At 34.2% G+C, this 16,647-nt stretch overlaps 1 protein-coding gene across 3 annotated transcripts in view; it reads left to right on the top strand.

Annotated features, from left to right (window-relative positions):
• Nucleotides 1-16,647, top strand: part of Rabgap1l (RAB GTPase activating protein 1 like) — a 551,680-nt gene that overhangs the window by 190,441 nt on the left and 344,592 nt on the right. The gene's annotated exons all lie outside the window — the stretch shown is intronic.

Genomic DNA, 16,647 nt, shown 5'->3' with positions numbered 1-16,647 from the left:
AAGCATGTATTTGTTCAGGATAGCATATCATAGGCATTCAAGAAAGAGTTTACTGAACAATGAATAAAAAAATGTACGCCCATTTTTTGGAGCCTATTTTGAGTATGATTATATATATATATATATATATATATATATATATATATATATGTGTGTGTGTGTGTGTGTGTGTGTGTGTGTGTGTTTGTGTGTGTGTGTGTATATATACACATACATACATATACACACACACATATATACACATATATACACACACACATATGTACACACATATATCATATATAGCTTTATATATAAATAATATAATATATACATATATAAATATATACAAAATAAGTTTTTTCTCTGACATGCTACTGATGAGATAAACTCACTATTAGTTTTAGTGTTGTTCTAAGGCTTCTTACATGGTGAAATATCTTAGTCCCTGTTCTATTGCTGTAAAGAGACACCATGACCATGGCAACTCTTATGAAAAAACACATTTAATTGGGGCTTGCATACAATTTCAGAGGTTCATTCTATTATCATCCTGCCAGGGAGGTTAGCAGCATTTATGTGTGGCACTGGGCAGTATCTGAGACATGGGTTGGGACTGAGCATGGGAAGACTGAGACTGGAATGGGCTTTTGAACCCTCAAAGCTCACCCCTCGTGGTCTGCTTCATCTACCAAGGCCACCTCCTAACCCTTTTCATGTAGTGCAACTCACTGGTTATTAAGCATTCAAATATGTGAGCTTGTGCAGGGCAATCTTATTTAAACCACCACCCCAAAATATAATGTTTGTCATATTTGGAGGCTCTGAGAGACGGCACTAATAGTCCATTGTCTACATGTAAAATAAATTAATTTAAGCATTCTTTTGTCCATAAATCAAATTAAGTTCTGTATTTTGGCTCATTGAATAGTTTTTGACAACATGACAAAATATACTGTTTTTAGCACACTTTTATTTCTTTGTGTGTATATGTATAACATGTTCATTTGTATTTTTGTGTGTGAGGCAGACAAAAGTCCAGAAATCAACGTTGCATATTTTCCTTGATTTTTTTTATCAACCTTAGTTTTTGAGACACAGTCTCTCTCTCTGACCCTCTAGTTTGCCAACTAGCTAGATTTGGAGGCCAGCAAGCCTTTAGGGATCTGCCTATGTTTACTTTCCCAGTGCTGGTGATTATAGGAACATACCGTGCTTGGCTTTTCACACAGTTTTTGAAAATCTAAGGTTCACATGCTCTCATATCACCAGCTGAGGTCTCTATAGCCTCTACCATATGCATCAAAAACTTAAATGTAGGCCACTTAAGCTATGTATACCCTTAAGTAATTATAGTAAAGCCAATGCTACGTGGCAGATGGCTTTTTGTTTCCTGTATAGAATACAAAAACATTAGAGAGGTGCTGAGTAATTTTAAGAACGTGCAGTGCAGTGATCTTGTTGAAATCCATTGTTATGAAAGAACACAATGAATTCTGATCTTTAACACATTTTATTGACTTGTATAGAACATCATTTATGGCACATCTCCTACTTGTATCACTAACACTTGGTGGTATTGTCATAAAATTATAGTACATAATTGCAATCCAAGTTTTTACAAAATTAAAATATCCAGAAATATTTTTAATTTAAGCACTGGAAAATGGTCAAATCATCCTTGTTATAGAGAAGAGGGTTTTCCAGTTTTTCTTGGTATGGAACATTTTTTGCTGAGTATTATTTGAGATGTATAGGTTATGAATCACTGCTTTAGGATATTTTTTGTCATGATGAGTTTCTTCTTGAAATTTGCACACTGATTGTTCTATATGAGATTTGGGTGGCCTAACAGATAGATAATGTATGTTCTTATTCAATAGTTTTCTTCAACTGCTTTGTCTATAGTCTTTTTTTCCCTGATCCCATAGATGACATTCACACCTCTTACTCTTGTGAATGAAAAACTTACATGGCCTTTAGGATTTAAAAAAAAAAAAAACAAAAACAAAACTATTAGTTTAGTATACATTAAAAAGAGGGTGGGTATCCAAGATGGCCGGCCAGGTATTTGTCATGTAGTTGACTTGAGATTTCTGTGCATCCCAGGCTGGCCTTAAACTTGAGCTGTCTTTTTGAGAATACCATACATGAATACTGTATTCACAGCATTTTTACTTTTCCTCTCCCACACAGTTCTCCTGTCCCCCCACCCCCACCCCCCAAGTTCGTTTAGTGCTGCTAGTATGTATCTGTGTTTCAGGCTGACTACTTGGAATTGGATAACCTATTAGGAGTGGTCTCACCCTTGGAGGAGATTGATTTTTTTCTCTCTGAGAAGCCATTCATTGCTTATACATGCTTTATAGTTGGAAATTGTACTGGTTTGGAAAAGTGGCAGTGGTAGGTTCTCCTCTAAGGTTATGACCTTACCAGCAATGGGGAATTGATTAGATTTACAGAGGCAGGCATCATTTCCTTCCTATTGAGCAGGCATTAAGTTCAATTAGACAGATGCAAGTGCTAATATTATACCACTGAAGAAATCTTGCTCTGTTGGTCTTTGTTGTGGTTCATTGGCTTTATATTTGGGCAGGACTGTTGAGAACCTTTCTCCCCCATAGCTTACGTAGCACCTCCCAGGGCTATGAGAATCGGTTTTCAGAGAGAGAACTTTTCCTCCTCTTGCTTTAATTTCTGAAGCATCAATAAGTTTAAAAAGGTATATAGTGTACACTTACATTGCTGCATCTTGCTTGAGATGGTTAGCATCTCTTTCTGATGAAGAGATAGGCAATGAGGGCTGGGAAAAGCTGTGACTTCCTCTTTCATCCATTCATAAGTGACCTGGAACTTTCCTCTTCTAATTCTAGAGCTATTTGGCTGAGATGTGAAAAATACTTGTTGCATATGTATTTAACATTCTTTGCCAATATATATTTTAAAGAAAAATTTGAAAATTATTAGGAACAAGTTGGGTAGATACAATATTTGTCTTCTAATAGATTTTTGTAACTATAAGCACAACAAAACAAAAACAGACGGCCTACCTACCATCTTTTCTTAACAGTGGGGATTAGATAAGTATTTTCCATAAATGAAGCAATACAACTATTACCTAATAACTTACCATTTATCTTGATTCTTTTCATGTTTTTAAACCTATATTTTACAAAATAAAAGTTTAAATATATAAAGACATTCCAGGGCAACTAGGTAAATGGATTTTCCAAATGTTTCTTAAAATTTAATACCTATCTTGTATACAAATAAAAATTTTAATTGTAATACTATATATTTTAATAAACTAATTTGCTAGTTATTAAGAAGTTCTAAAGATTTGAGTTATTTTTATAATTAAATTTCATCTACCTAGAGGAAACTATTGATTGAATGTTTATTGTAATTATTATTGCTTGAATGGCCTAATTTTTCTGCGTGTTGCAATCAATTAGCCAATATATTTTTATGAAACTCTCTTCGGAAATACTGCTTGTTTAATACCTTTGCTCTTGCACAACACCAGTAATTTCATTTTCCTTTGGGGCATACAGCTGTTCCCAGCCTACTCAGTGCCATGTCAGGGCATAAAATCATCTTGACAGAAAGCTCTAAATTATAAATAGTCACACAATGACATTCAGCTTGGGCGGTGCATTTATAAAAGGAGTTATTAAGCAAAATGTCATTCCAACCCATTACTAGAATTAGAATGCTTTTCATTTTTGCTGCCATTTTTTTGGTATTGAGATAGTATTTGTAAATGTGAGCATTTAAATGAAATGTATAAATATGAAGCTATGAAATGTACAAAAAAAAAATCACAGCAAAGCTATCCGGAAGTGGTTTCTAGAGTTTTCTTCCATCACTAATGTTTTTTAATTCATACCTTTTTCCCAAGAAGACTACTGACAATTTAGAGTTAACATTTTCAGAAGGCAAAAGTACAATAAATTTGCTTTCAACACCTTAATTGGCTTTTATTTGTAGTTATAGCTTCTGGCAACTCCTCACAATTTAAATACAAGTGTACTTTCTGATTTGCTGCACCTAGGAGCTTGGCCTTATGGGTAGCAGAGAGCTGAAAAGTGCAGAAACAGAGAGCAGGATGAGCAGGATGAGCAGAATGAGCAGGATGAGCAGGATGAGCAGGATGTGGCTGTTTAATCTTGAAACACTTTCTTTATAAAGGGCTGAGCGGACTTTCTTATTGTGTCAACTAAAACTGGCCTGTTAGAAACTTGTCTTTCAGCTTTCTTTCTCCAGAATCACCTAACAACTTCAGTTTAGCACTGTTATCTTCGAGCTTTAGCAGTATAGTTAGGTCTGCTGGGCCCAATGCAGAAACTTAGTCTAACCAATCATCCTGCTATAAATTTTGTTTACCAACTCTATAGTCCTGATAATTTTTTATACATATAGTACCACAAATACTTAATATGTGATTAAATAGAAAAACCGAAAGTTGATTTATATAATTTAGTATAAGCAACTTCAGCACATTGGGTATTTAATAGATATTGTGTATTCTTTCCTGTTGTAAATGTTAGTTATATGTTACTTGATTCTATCATGTTATTGCACATCTATTTTATAAGTCCTATGGAAATTATATGAAAATCTACTTTTAACCCAAGGAAGGTACTTTTCCTTGAACAAAATTATTTACCATTTAAAAAAATTAACATTTTAGTAGCTTGTTGTTATAATGCTTATAAAACCTGGATAGTTTGCACATGAAAGAAGGTAAAGCAATGTAAACAGAGAAATCAGGTTTGATAACATCTTGTTTATAGTCATCACATGAGAAAATAGGGGCTGGAGAGATGGCTCAGCCATTAAAGGCTAGGCTCACAACCAAAAATATAAGAGAAAATTTAGAGTGTTGCAGGTTTGAAGTTGGTATTATAAAGGGTTAGATAATAGTAACATCTAACCCTGTGGCTATGCATGCACATGTTTATGTGTATGTGTGTGATGATGCATTTCATTTAAGGCCATAGCCTTAACTTAGTCATCCTATTTGTTTATTATGCTCTAGTCAGTGGGTCAAAAAGTACCTGAGTGTAGATTTTATTTCATTCTTCTATATTGGCTTTTGATCACATTTCTCCTTTGATCACAGTCCTTTCTGAATAGATGTATTTTCTTACCAAGCTTTTTCCAGCTTAGCAACATTCATTTCTCCTTCATACATGCCTTGAAACAGCATCATAAGTTTATTCTTTCCATTCTCAATTTCTGTCTCTTCAAAGTGATTTCTGTCAAAGGTTCAATGTTCTGAGTTGTTCTCTTGGCTACTTAATCACTTTAGCCACTTAGCTTTGAAAGTGCCTGGTGAGAAAGAAAGAATGTTGTTCTTGCAGATGTAGGTCATTTCAGTTGATTTGTCATTTTTTCATTCCTCACTCATAGCATGGCTCAAAAATGATGGAAAAATACAGTATTTTAGTCATTTTCTGCAAAAGCTTTAACTTAATGGTAATTTTAATCTACTGTTGCTTCTGATACTTATTTAGATCCATGCTTTGCAAAGTGTGTGTGTGTGTGTGTGTGTGTGTGTGTGTGTGTGTGTGTGTGTGTGTGTGTATAATTAACCAGAAAGGAATACAAATCCTGGTAACCTTAACTTTTTATCAGATATTACTATCCTTTATTATGTGCTAGGCACAGTGCTTGTTATTAAAGGCATCAATTAAAAGATGAAGACATTTGATGGAGAGATTAAGATGTTACCAGTGAAGATATTTTTTTAAGACTAAGCATGGTGCTGTGTGACTATAATCCCAGCATTCAGGAGACAGAAGCAGGAAGATTGCAGGAAGGTAGAAGCCAGCCTGCTTAGCAGAGTTTAGTCTAGTCAAGTCAAGTTTATATAATGAGACCTCTTGTTAATCTCCTAACACCACTTCCTTAAGAAAAAAATACCATTAGTGAGTTGTTATGAAAATGTGTGTTTGAAGGATCATCTTATGATTTTAAAGCTATGTTTTTTCCTTATAATTATCTTTTCTATCTTTTCATAATGATGTAATTGGGTATGTCTAGAAGCTTAGTGGGGCATGGAGGACTCAACATTAGATTAGTTTCGTTAGTTACTCTTTGGTGGTGCTTTCACTGTTGACTTGTACTGACTGCTGGAGTAATTCATCATCATTATCAGAAATTATCTTCTTAATACCAATTATATATGACAGGGTTTCCAACTTTGAATAATAATCAGACCATTGTTGACTATTTCAGTATTGTGCAAGTGCATCAAAAGTAATTAAACATAAACTCCATACTTTTAACTCTGATGACCACAGTGAAACTAATACATGTAAATTATAACAATTAAAATATGTATTTGCCATATTCATTTTATATTATGAATAGCTTCCAGAAACTAAATTGTTGAACTTGATTGATATAGTTGTATGGGTAATTTCTTTAGTCTGTTTGCTTGTTTGTATATGCCTAGGCATGTTTATGAGGCCATATGTCTTCAGATGGCTCAGTTTTCCCCAAACACTTTTCCAATCCACCTCAAAAACTTTGTATATACTCTGATTGTGGACAGTATAACCTCATCTTTATACAATATTTATTTATCTCTTTATGTTGTTTTTAAACTAAGAACTATTTGTTTCTAAACATAATAATTTAACGAATGTTGTCACCACCATTGTATAACAATAATTTGTTATGTATGAGGAGTTAGATTACCAGAACATACTTCTAGTAAGACTTTTAAATTATTGTAGAAAATACTGACATAAATTACTCAAGGTAATACAAAGAATAGTTCTGTTCCACTTTGAGAAATACTATGAAAATTTAATGTCTGCATATAAAGAGGCAGTTTATATATGGCATTGACAAGTAAAAAAGGCCAACAATTATTACAGCATTAATCACTCAATCACTGTATGAATGTAAATGAATATAGTTAAAAATAATGATCAAATTAATTATTGAATAATTCACTTTTATTTTGTGAAATAACTTAAGCACTTAATATAATTATAACAAAATTATATTAAATTCTTTGTGGTAATTTTTCATGTTCTCAATTCTTTATAAAAGATAGGAAAGGTAATGTTTTGTTGCATGATGTAAGTACTCAGGCATTAAGAACAGTACAAAGGTGGACAGTAGTTAGCACAGAGACTCATAACTGCTCACAGTGCTGAGAATGTGTAACACGTCCCTAAATGGGACATTACTGTGCCCTACCAGCTCAAGGTTCAAGAAGTATTATGGAAGAGGGAGCAGACAAAAAGTAAGAGTAGCTGAAGAAGGATTGTTTGAAACCCTGTTTTCAGGAAATGATGGCTCATTTCATTCATGAATTACAGCAGTGGAGGTTACTTGCTCAAGGATCTGCAAAAAATCAAAATCCAGCACTGCTTCGGAGGACCTCAGGTAGCCCCACACCTAGTTGAACTGTTAGTAGTTGGTGCTAGACGAGAATCACTTTTTTTTTTTTTTTTTTTTTTTTGAGATATGTATGGCCACTGGTAAATTTCCCATTCTGCTTGGATGGCCCATACTTACTTGAGGTCTCCCAGTAAAACTGTCTTGACTGGGTGGGTTTTTAAGAAGAATAGAAAAATTTGCTGGGAGATTATTCAATGGATAAGAGGTTTTATTGCTCTTCCAGAAGACCTGCATTTGGTTCCCCTAACCCATATGAAAATTCACAACCATTTTAAAAGTCTCCTTTCAGAGGATTTGATGTCTTCTTCTGTCCTCTGCAGACTCCTGAATTCATGTGGGGCACATAAACAAGCTAGCTACCTGGCTGTTACCTAGCTGGCTAACAAACACACTCATATGCATAAAAATAATGAATTAAAAAGAAGACCGTGAAGAAGGAAGAGGAATATGTTAGGTAAGGAGTTGGAAGAGAAGAGTGGATATGATCAACATAGATTGTATACATGATTGGAATTTTCAAATAAGTAGAAATATACTTTAAAATGGCAAAAGAAAAAACTATAAAGTTTTGAAATCATTCCTCTGAAGAACTATATATAGTTTATGTTATTTTATGAAGTTAATAGAATTGCATTAGACTCAGGATTATAATGATAGTGGCCATGGCTGGTGCTTTTAATTACTGGGGAAGAAAACTGAGGGAAGTGAATTTGTCTTTTCGAAGGAATTATCATTTTACAAAATTGCAAAGATTTGTGGTTATATGCAACAAGAAGATATCCCCAAGTACTGCAACCTTCCCTGGCTAGATGTGAGGAAAAAAACTTGTGTGTGTTTCGAGTGTCCTTTACTAATTTACAAGATAAACCAATTGTTTGGATGGGGGTGCATCAAACCAACCAACCAACAGTCTCCAAAGTGTTAAAGGGCATAACACAGCAGAAGGCTGCAGAGTGATGTTGATAAAGTCTGCTTCTAGAGAGTTGGCATTGGTTCCAGAGTGCTGACGAAGTGCACTATGGTAATAACATGTGCTGCTTCACTTGTTGATAAATATTGGTTATTTGATTAGGAAGGAAAAAATGAAACTAAGGGCTTTTGATTTTGTAACAGAAATACACAAATCTGTTTTTATTCCTCAGTATGGCCATCTCTAGAAAAAGACGTGAATTTCTGTTATTCCCAGTTTAAATCCTTCAGAAGCCTCACCAGTGCTTATGAAACTCTTATGAATGTTCCCTTTGTGAGGCAAACGGGATGCCAGAACATTGAACAATGCATGTCTAGTATTTGATAGAACTTCAGTAATTTCCTAATCTAGCAGACCTCTAATTAGATGAATCTGGGCACAGCTTTGCAATAAGTAGGTATTTTTAACCTTTTGTGTATTCTATGATGGCACTTTGAGGACTCAGGGTAAGAAACAAGTTGGAAGACTAGAAAACTCAGATTTCATACAAACAATTGTGTTCAGTTATTGGACCTTGACTCCATGATAATCTCCTGCAGTTCATGGGGTTTTGTAGTGTGTAGGACTATTAAATACACACTGATAGATACATGTATAGTATTAGTGATTTAAGTAATATAGAAATAATACTTCAAGCTGTATTTCAAGATTTTGGTTTTTTTTTTTTTTTTTTTACATTGAATTCCAGAAACAATTTGTAAAGAGCATGAATTTTTCAGGTTTTCTTTTTCAAACCTGAGTCATAGATGCTGCATTTCAAGCCAAGTTAAGGTTTGATTATTCTACACTTCATGGCTCTTTAAAATTCTAGTTGCTATAACAACTTGATATTTCTTTATTATTTTTAGCATGTCAGTTGCCATAACAATAAGATATATGAAAAAATAGATTTTTTTATAACGGAAAACTTCCTTTCAATTAAAAATGAGGTTAAATGAACATTTCTTTTCTTTAATGTTAACCTGTTATTTAAATGTGATGTTCACACATCTGTGTCCATACAATTCTGTAGACTTTTATTTCAAGAGATGTTATATAGTTAACCTTTCCCACTATGATTTTACTGTACAAAATTTGAAGGGAAATACCATTTCATTTCCTTTTTTTTGAGCTAATATTAATTTTGTTAAGATTTCATTTGAAAATTGTACTAAATAATTTAATTTTCAGATGAACTATTTCATAAAATAAGGAAACCTCTTAGATATGAGACTTATGAAAGCCTGGCCTTTTTGTCCTATGTTATTTGAAATGCACTTCCAGTGTTTTAGTCATACTAACGATTGCGCCATTTACTTACCCAGAAATAGCTGGCCGTCTAGGACTAAGCTGTGAGTCTAAGAGGAGCACTTTTAAATAGTCTTTGAGAAAAAGTTATCATAAGCTTTGTTTTCAGGTATTATACCTTTAGGAAATTGCAAATAGGAACTTAAAAGACAAGGTAGAAGATATTGTTCTATGTTATACATAGAAAGTCAAAATGATGAGAGATATGTATTAATTTTAGTACCTAGTCACTTGTAAAATTAAATAGTTCTATCTCTATACCCCCTATTTCCCTGCTGTCTTTAATACACACACCACAGTTGCAAAGGGTATGATTATGTCAGAGGACAGTGTTCTGGTAGATGCTAATAGTGTTCTGATTGATGATCACTCACTGTTAGACAAATATTAAATAAGCATTCATTGTAGGCATGTGAAATCACAGGTTCTTGGTTATTTTGGTTGTGCTTTACACAAAGCTTAAGTTTATTATGTCATTATTTTTGCTATGTATACTTGTACCCGATTCACACACTTTACATACAGAATGTTGTTATCCTTCCTGAATATTCTTTTATTTACACAAATCTTGAATTTGTGTGAATGCCTATGAACAGATACACTTGCACACACATGGGAACATGTGTATGCATAAGCACAGTATTGATCCAGCTATCATTTTTTTATAATTCCTCAAACTTTTTTTTTTTTTAATGTTTAGAACTTTGTGTAACATGTGCTCTTGAGGCACGACTTTCCTCTTAGTGTTTAGGTTCATCCGTGGGTTTTGTTGTTGTTGTTGTTGGTTTTTTTTTTTTTTTTTTTTTTTTATTTCTTTTTGTTACTCTAAGCAGCAGGCCACAGTAAGTACATATCACAGTTTCTTCAAGAACATACCTGTTGATGGATGTGTATGCTGTTTCTAGTTTGGACAGTCTAGTTTTGTACATGCTACCAGGAACATTTTTTTTTTTGCAAGGCTTATTTTGTGGGTGTGTTTGCATGTCTTTTGGATTGAGATGATAGGTTGTAGTGTAGATTTAATACCACAAGGATTTTTAAAATGTTTGTCATAGTTTCTAAGTTTTGGCCATTTTATACCACCACCTCCAGTGTGTAAAACTTTTAGTTGTTTTGCAATCTTATCAAAAAATTTTATTGCCAGTCTCATAATTTTGGCCATGGTAGTAAGTACATTGGTAACGTATTATTGTTTGATTTTTTGCCTTTAACTAATGACTTGAACTAAGCACCTTTGACTCCTCATCCATCCCTAAATGTTGTATATACTCATGGTACCATGTGGTGCTTTGAGTCATGTATAATTATTTTGTAGTATGATCCAACCTGTGTGTGTGTGTGTGTAAAATAAGGAAAACTCTTAGATATGAGATTGAAAAGAGCTTGACATTTTTCTCCTATGTTATTTTCAAATGCACTTCCAATGTTTTAAAACTAGTCTTCCAAGTTTGTTTTTTATTTTCTTTTAGAAGATTGTTTTACAGTAGTGATCTCAAATTCTTTGTGTTTACATATAGGTTTTATAATCTGCAGTTTTTACAGATAAACCTGCCTAGATTTTCATATGAGTATCCAATAGATAAAACTGGTAAGAATCTGTTTTTTTCTTAATGATAGCATGTCTTCAAAAACATAATGATAGTATATCCCAGCATTTCCTTAAACCTTTAACTTTGTCTTGGTGACACTCTGTAGTTCTCAGAGTGGAGACATTATTCTGATTTTATTAGCTGTATCATTGTATTCCGCTGTATGAGCCTAATGTAAATGCTTTATTGTTTTATTATTTTAATTTCATGTTTATTACATGTATATAGCAGTGAAGTACCTCATGCTTTTACCAAGTATTCTCATTCCCTTATGTTTTAATGGGTATAGAGTAGTTATTTTAATATTTCTTGCATATACAGTTAGATGTTTCATGAATGACTTCATTGTCTCATTTATTCTGTCAACTGAGACTGCAGTAATGGTGCATGGTAGTCATATGGATCCACATGCTTGTGTAGTCCCTTTCTGAAGGAAGAATCAATTTCCACAACATTTCTTTGTGAAATACTTTGCAAGTGTATGTCTTTATCAGGTTGAGAACACTCGCCATATGTTGTCCATAAGTAAAGTTTTGTTATTTCTACTTAATTAAATATTTAATTTTTGATTCACAATAAAACAATGGTAAGAAAATAACCTTGTTTAGAGCTCATCAATCAGTAGATTATTATGTGCATCACTTCAGAGCATCTGCTTCCAGCACTGACCTCACGTTGCCTCAGCAGTATCCTGAATAGTTAGTACATTACAAGGTAATTGAACCTGCATTTAGTAGCAGTTGGCATTCTTAAAATAAGTAATCAACCATTGTTGTTTGCTAAAACTCAAGTTTTTAAAGCATTTTAACTATTGATACAGAATTGGATTTAGGTAAAGTTGTAAATTACTACTATTTCTTTAATATGCAAATATATGAAGAGATCAACTTTTTTTCATTGTAATTTGGTCATATTTTCTGACTTCTTCCTGGATGTCTTTATTATACAAGGGATTCTCACTGGTTTTGTTTATTCTAACCTTATAGAAACTACTTTTTTTTGTCCTCATAGACTGTACTGGTTGTTTCCATATGTATTATATAAAGATTATGTTAAAATGTGTTTGTTATACCCCTATTCTGTGCTCAGTGGTATTTAATTGGCACTTTAGATATAATAGTGAACAAAGCAAGTAATTGCTCCCCCATGAGGCTTCAACTTGCTCAAGGAGATAAATGAATGAAATAATTACAAACGATGGCAAGTATAGGATCTGGTATGGTGCTCTATGGGAACGCAGAGAAGGTTTCCCAGGGGAAGAAGTTATTAGAAAGATTGCCACTGAATTGAATGAGAGAAAGATGGTAGCACATTGAGCAACCATTGTAAGTACTCTGAGGCAGCAGGCAGCACAGTGGGCCTGGGCTTAGAGTGGTGAGGTGTGGAGAGTTTGTCTAACCTGAATAACCTAGAAGGAAAATGAGACTAGATGGTTAAATGGCGATAAGATTTTATATGACCTTTTATGAAATACAGAATAAAACAGAGATTTGCAATATTAGTACTGCTCCTATGGTTCTTTTGTGTCATCATCTGTTATTTATTCTACTTGTATTAAGAGCTAATGTCTTGCCCTTACTGTTACATTTCTCTTTCTGTGATAAGACACTATGACCAAGGAAACATACAGAAGAAAGGGTTTTGGAAGGACTTTAGTTTCAGAGGTTCAGTCCATGACCATCATGGTAGGGAGCATGGTAGCAGGCAGGCAGACATGGTAATGTATTAGTAGCTGAGAGTTTACATCTTGATCTACAAGTACAGGCCAAGAAGGCTAACTGGGAGTTGAGTTAGGCTTTTGAAACATCGAAGCCTGGCTCCAGTGACACACCTCTTTCAACAAGGTCAGACCTCCTAATCATTCCTAAACAGTTCCACCAATTATGGATCCAGTATTGAAATATGGAGCCCGTGGAGATGATTCTGATTCCAACTATGAAAACTCTGCTGTCTAAGACATTGTTTGGGTGTTTAAATAATGAAATAATAACATAATATATAATATGGTCTAAATTAAAAAATTTCATGCTTCTGGTGTTTCTTCTAATAAATTATAGCTTCTGCTTTTAGGAAGTCATTATAAAGTAAGACGAAAGACATCTCTGAGAGTTTTTGCAGTTAGCACTCATCAATTGAAAGGAGAGGAAAGTTATCATCATTAGTTGCTAATGATGATAAAAAGGGTGGCAGTGACACCAAGACCATAAGATGAGAAGAGTGATTCTTTTAACTCCTAAGAAAGCAGTGTATGTGATGAGCTATGGAGGTATATGTTACTGATCCTTTGTTATTGAAGCTTCCCATTGTCAATTATTTCCTGCAACTACCAGAAAAACTAATAAAGAAAGCCGGGCCAGAAGAGTCACTGAATATTAAGGAAACCTTGCCTTATTGGAACATCTAACAATTTTTTTGTGTTTGTTTTTTTTTGTTATTGGAAAGAAGGATGGAGGCTTAAATTCTGTTTCCCATTGTGACCTTATATACTGGAAACCCATGCAACCATGGGTTGCTTACAATACTTTTAGATTAAAATCCTTTCTGGTATTTGAAAATATGTGAAACTAGAGCAATTTAGTGCTTGAGTCCCTCTACATGTGATAGGTTTTTGTGTGTGTGTGTATTTTCTTAATTTTAGGAAAAATTAATAACTTTTAAAATATGTGTATTTTTAAATGATTTAAATTTTGGTAATTTAATTTCTAAAATTGTTTTCTAGTAAAGCTTAACACTTTTCTTAGTATAGAATGGATGACATGACTACATTCACAGATATTTAGCAAATATAATTCTCTTTTGAATATTATAATGTTTAAGAATATTCTTTTTTTTTTTTTTTCTTTTTTTTTTCGAGACAGAGTTTCTCTGTGTAGTCCTGGCTGTCCTGGAACTCACTTTGTAGACCAGGCTGGCCTCGAACTCAGAAATCCACCTGCCTCTGCCTCCCAAGTGCTGGGATTAAAGGCGTGCACCACCACTGCCTGGCAAGAATATTCTTATATTACTTTATTTAAATGATTTTATCTGTTTAAGTACATTGTTTCCCTGTAAAGTAATACTTCGTAACTTTTACATTACACATAAATATTTACTTTTCAAAACTAAGCATATTCATCTTAAGATTTACTAGTCTAACTTGTCTGATAAATATTTCTGTTGAGATGTGTACTATCTTTCTGTATTTCATTCCACCCATGAAGATTTTAAAAATAGCACAATCTTTCATAAAAACAGTTTAACATGGGAGACAGAATAAGCTTTCTATGCTTTAGGAACCATTTTTATAAAACCTGAAGAGATCTTTCTAACATATTTTTGGAGTGGCAGCCATTAGTAGACAGAAGAGGACGTGATGTAGTGATACAGTGTTAGAGATGACAGTTTCGACTGTTTTTAGTCTCAGTGTCTTAACTGTGTGGTTGTCAAGCCATGCTTCCTTCTCTAGTTCCCTCTTTGTCCATTTGTGGAGCAGTTACTGTACTTGCTGCATAGAGATTCACTCTATTAAAATTTATTATATGTATTAATTTATTAAATGCTGGGAAGAGAGGGAAGGAGAAAAGAGAGGGGTAAGAAAATGGAGGAGGAAAAGGGGGAGGGAAGAGAGAAGGGAGGGAGGGAAGGAGAAGGTGCCCTAGAGCTTCCACGGGCACCTTGCTTGTGCTAAAGTGCACATGTGGATTTCGGTGGAAAACCTGTAGGGGCCTGTTCTGTTCTTCCACAGTGTCATGGGTGGGGATCAAACGTGGGTTGTCAGAGCTGTTGGTGACAAGTACCTCTTACCTGCTGAGCAATCTCAGGCTTGAGATTTAGAATTTTATAGAGACAAAAGTGTAAAAGCCCATAGTAAAACTTTTGGCATATAGGACATGTTTGTTTGTTTGTTTGTTTGTTTAAAAAAAAACAAGTATTACCTTCCAAAAAAAGAAAAAAAAAAAAAAAGCAGGGAAAAAAAAAAAAAAAAAGCCGGGCAGTGGTGGCACATACCTTTAATCCCAACACTTGGGAGGCAGGTGGATTTCTGAGTTTGAGGTCATCCTGGTCTACAGAGTAAGTTCCAGGACTGCCAGGGCTACACAGAGAAACTGTCTCGAAAAACCAAAAAAAAAAAAAAAAAAAAAAAAAGCAGAAACAAGTATTGCCTTCCATTTGTATTTTTGTTTTCCTGATTTGTTTTAATCCTATAACAATTGAAAAATTTGTTTGGTAGGTTTTTTTTTTAATGTATTTAACTATCAGAAATAGGTTTAAAATAAATGATTGCATGTAGTATGTAAACCTAAGTCAAAATGTTTTAATATACATAAAATACTTGAGCAAATATTTATTTTGCTTCTACTAACCTATATATATATGTAATTCAAGCACTGTGGGATGGATTTCGTTAGCTCTGACATGTTTAGTGTAGTAAGATACACATAGATTAAGTGTTTCTGTTTATTCTGATGCTCCCTGTCTTCTGAGATCATATTTGACCCAGGTATTTCTTCATGGTCCAGTCCTGGTGTTTTGTTGTTCAGGTCAGTGTGCTAAGCTCAGCACATTCATGTGGGTGTGGCAGGTACTGAAGAGACAATTAGCTGACTTTGAATTTCTAATAAAATATGACTGTTCATTTTATAGTGAAAAAACAATGGTTATATCATTAGTTCATGGAGACTTAAATGATTTTTTAATAATTTATGGTTTTTTCTACCAAAGAGTATTACATTACTGCTGACTTTTTAGTGTCATAGTACCTTGTGGTAGTTTTTCTACAAGGTTTAAAGGTATATGCCAGTTTTGTTTCCCTAGTACTATTCATAAGAAATAATTTCTGCAAATGCTTTAAGGAGAATGCCTCCAGAAGTCCTTAAATACCATTTACATATTATGAGGATCGGTCAGTTTCATTGTCTTCTTTTGTCAGTCTTGATCTGAGATCGCAGAGTAAGTCTATAAGCCTGCATGTGCCTGGCAACTGTTACCTAGTGACAGTTTCAGCTGCAGTAGCCATTGGCTGTGCTGTTGATTGGGGCAGGAGGACCGAGTCACCTTTCTGATGGTGAGTTCTTCTCCATCAGCTCAGGATGATGATGAGGAGGAGCAGACGCTGGCTCAGGTGGAGGCAGCAAGACTGAGAAACTGTAAAGAATCTCCCTGCAGCTTCCCGATAGCTGCATCACAGTAAATCGGACTTCTGAATCAAGCAGCCCAGCCTCGCAGCTGATCAGAGTGAATGTACATGAGAAGCATCACCTTATTCCTATAACAAGAGAACTATTTTCTGATAAGTGAAACTCAGCATGTCCAACGAGGAATATCCCGTGGCTGACATAAAAGGACTTGCCTGAATGATGTGTTGCTGCACAAGAAAATAACTTTGAGAAGAATGCTTTCTGTTAAGCTGCTACATTGTTC

This window comes from Arvicanthis niloticus, chromosome 10 (genome assembly GCF_011762505.2).
Source record: "Arvicanthis niloticus isolate mArvNil1 chromosome 10, mArvNil1.pat.X, whole genome shotgun sequence".
Classification (NCBI taxonomy): Eukaryota; Metazoa; Chordata; class Mammalia; order Rodentia; family Muridae; genus Arvicanthis; species Arvicanthis niloticus.
This window is presented reverse-complemented; position numbering and strand designations above follow the sequence as displayed.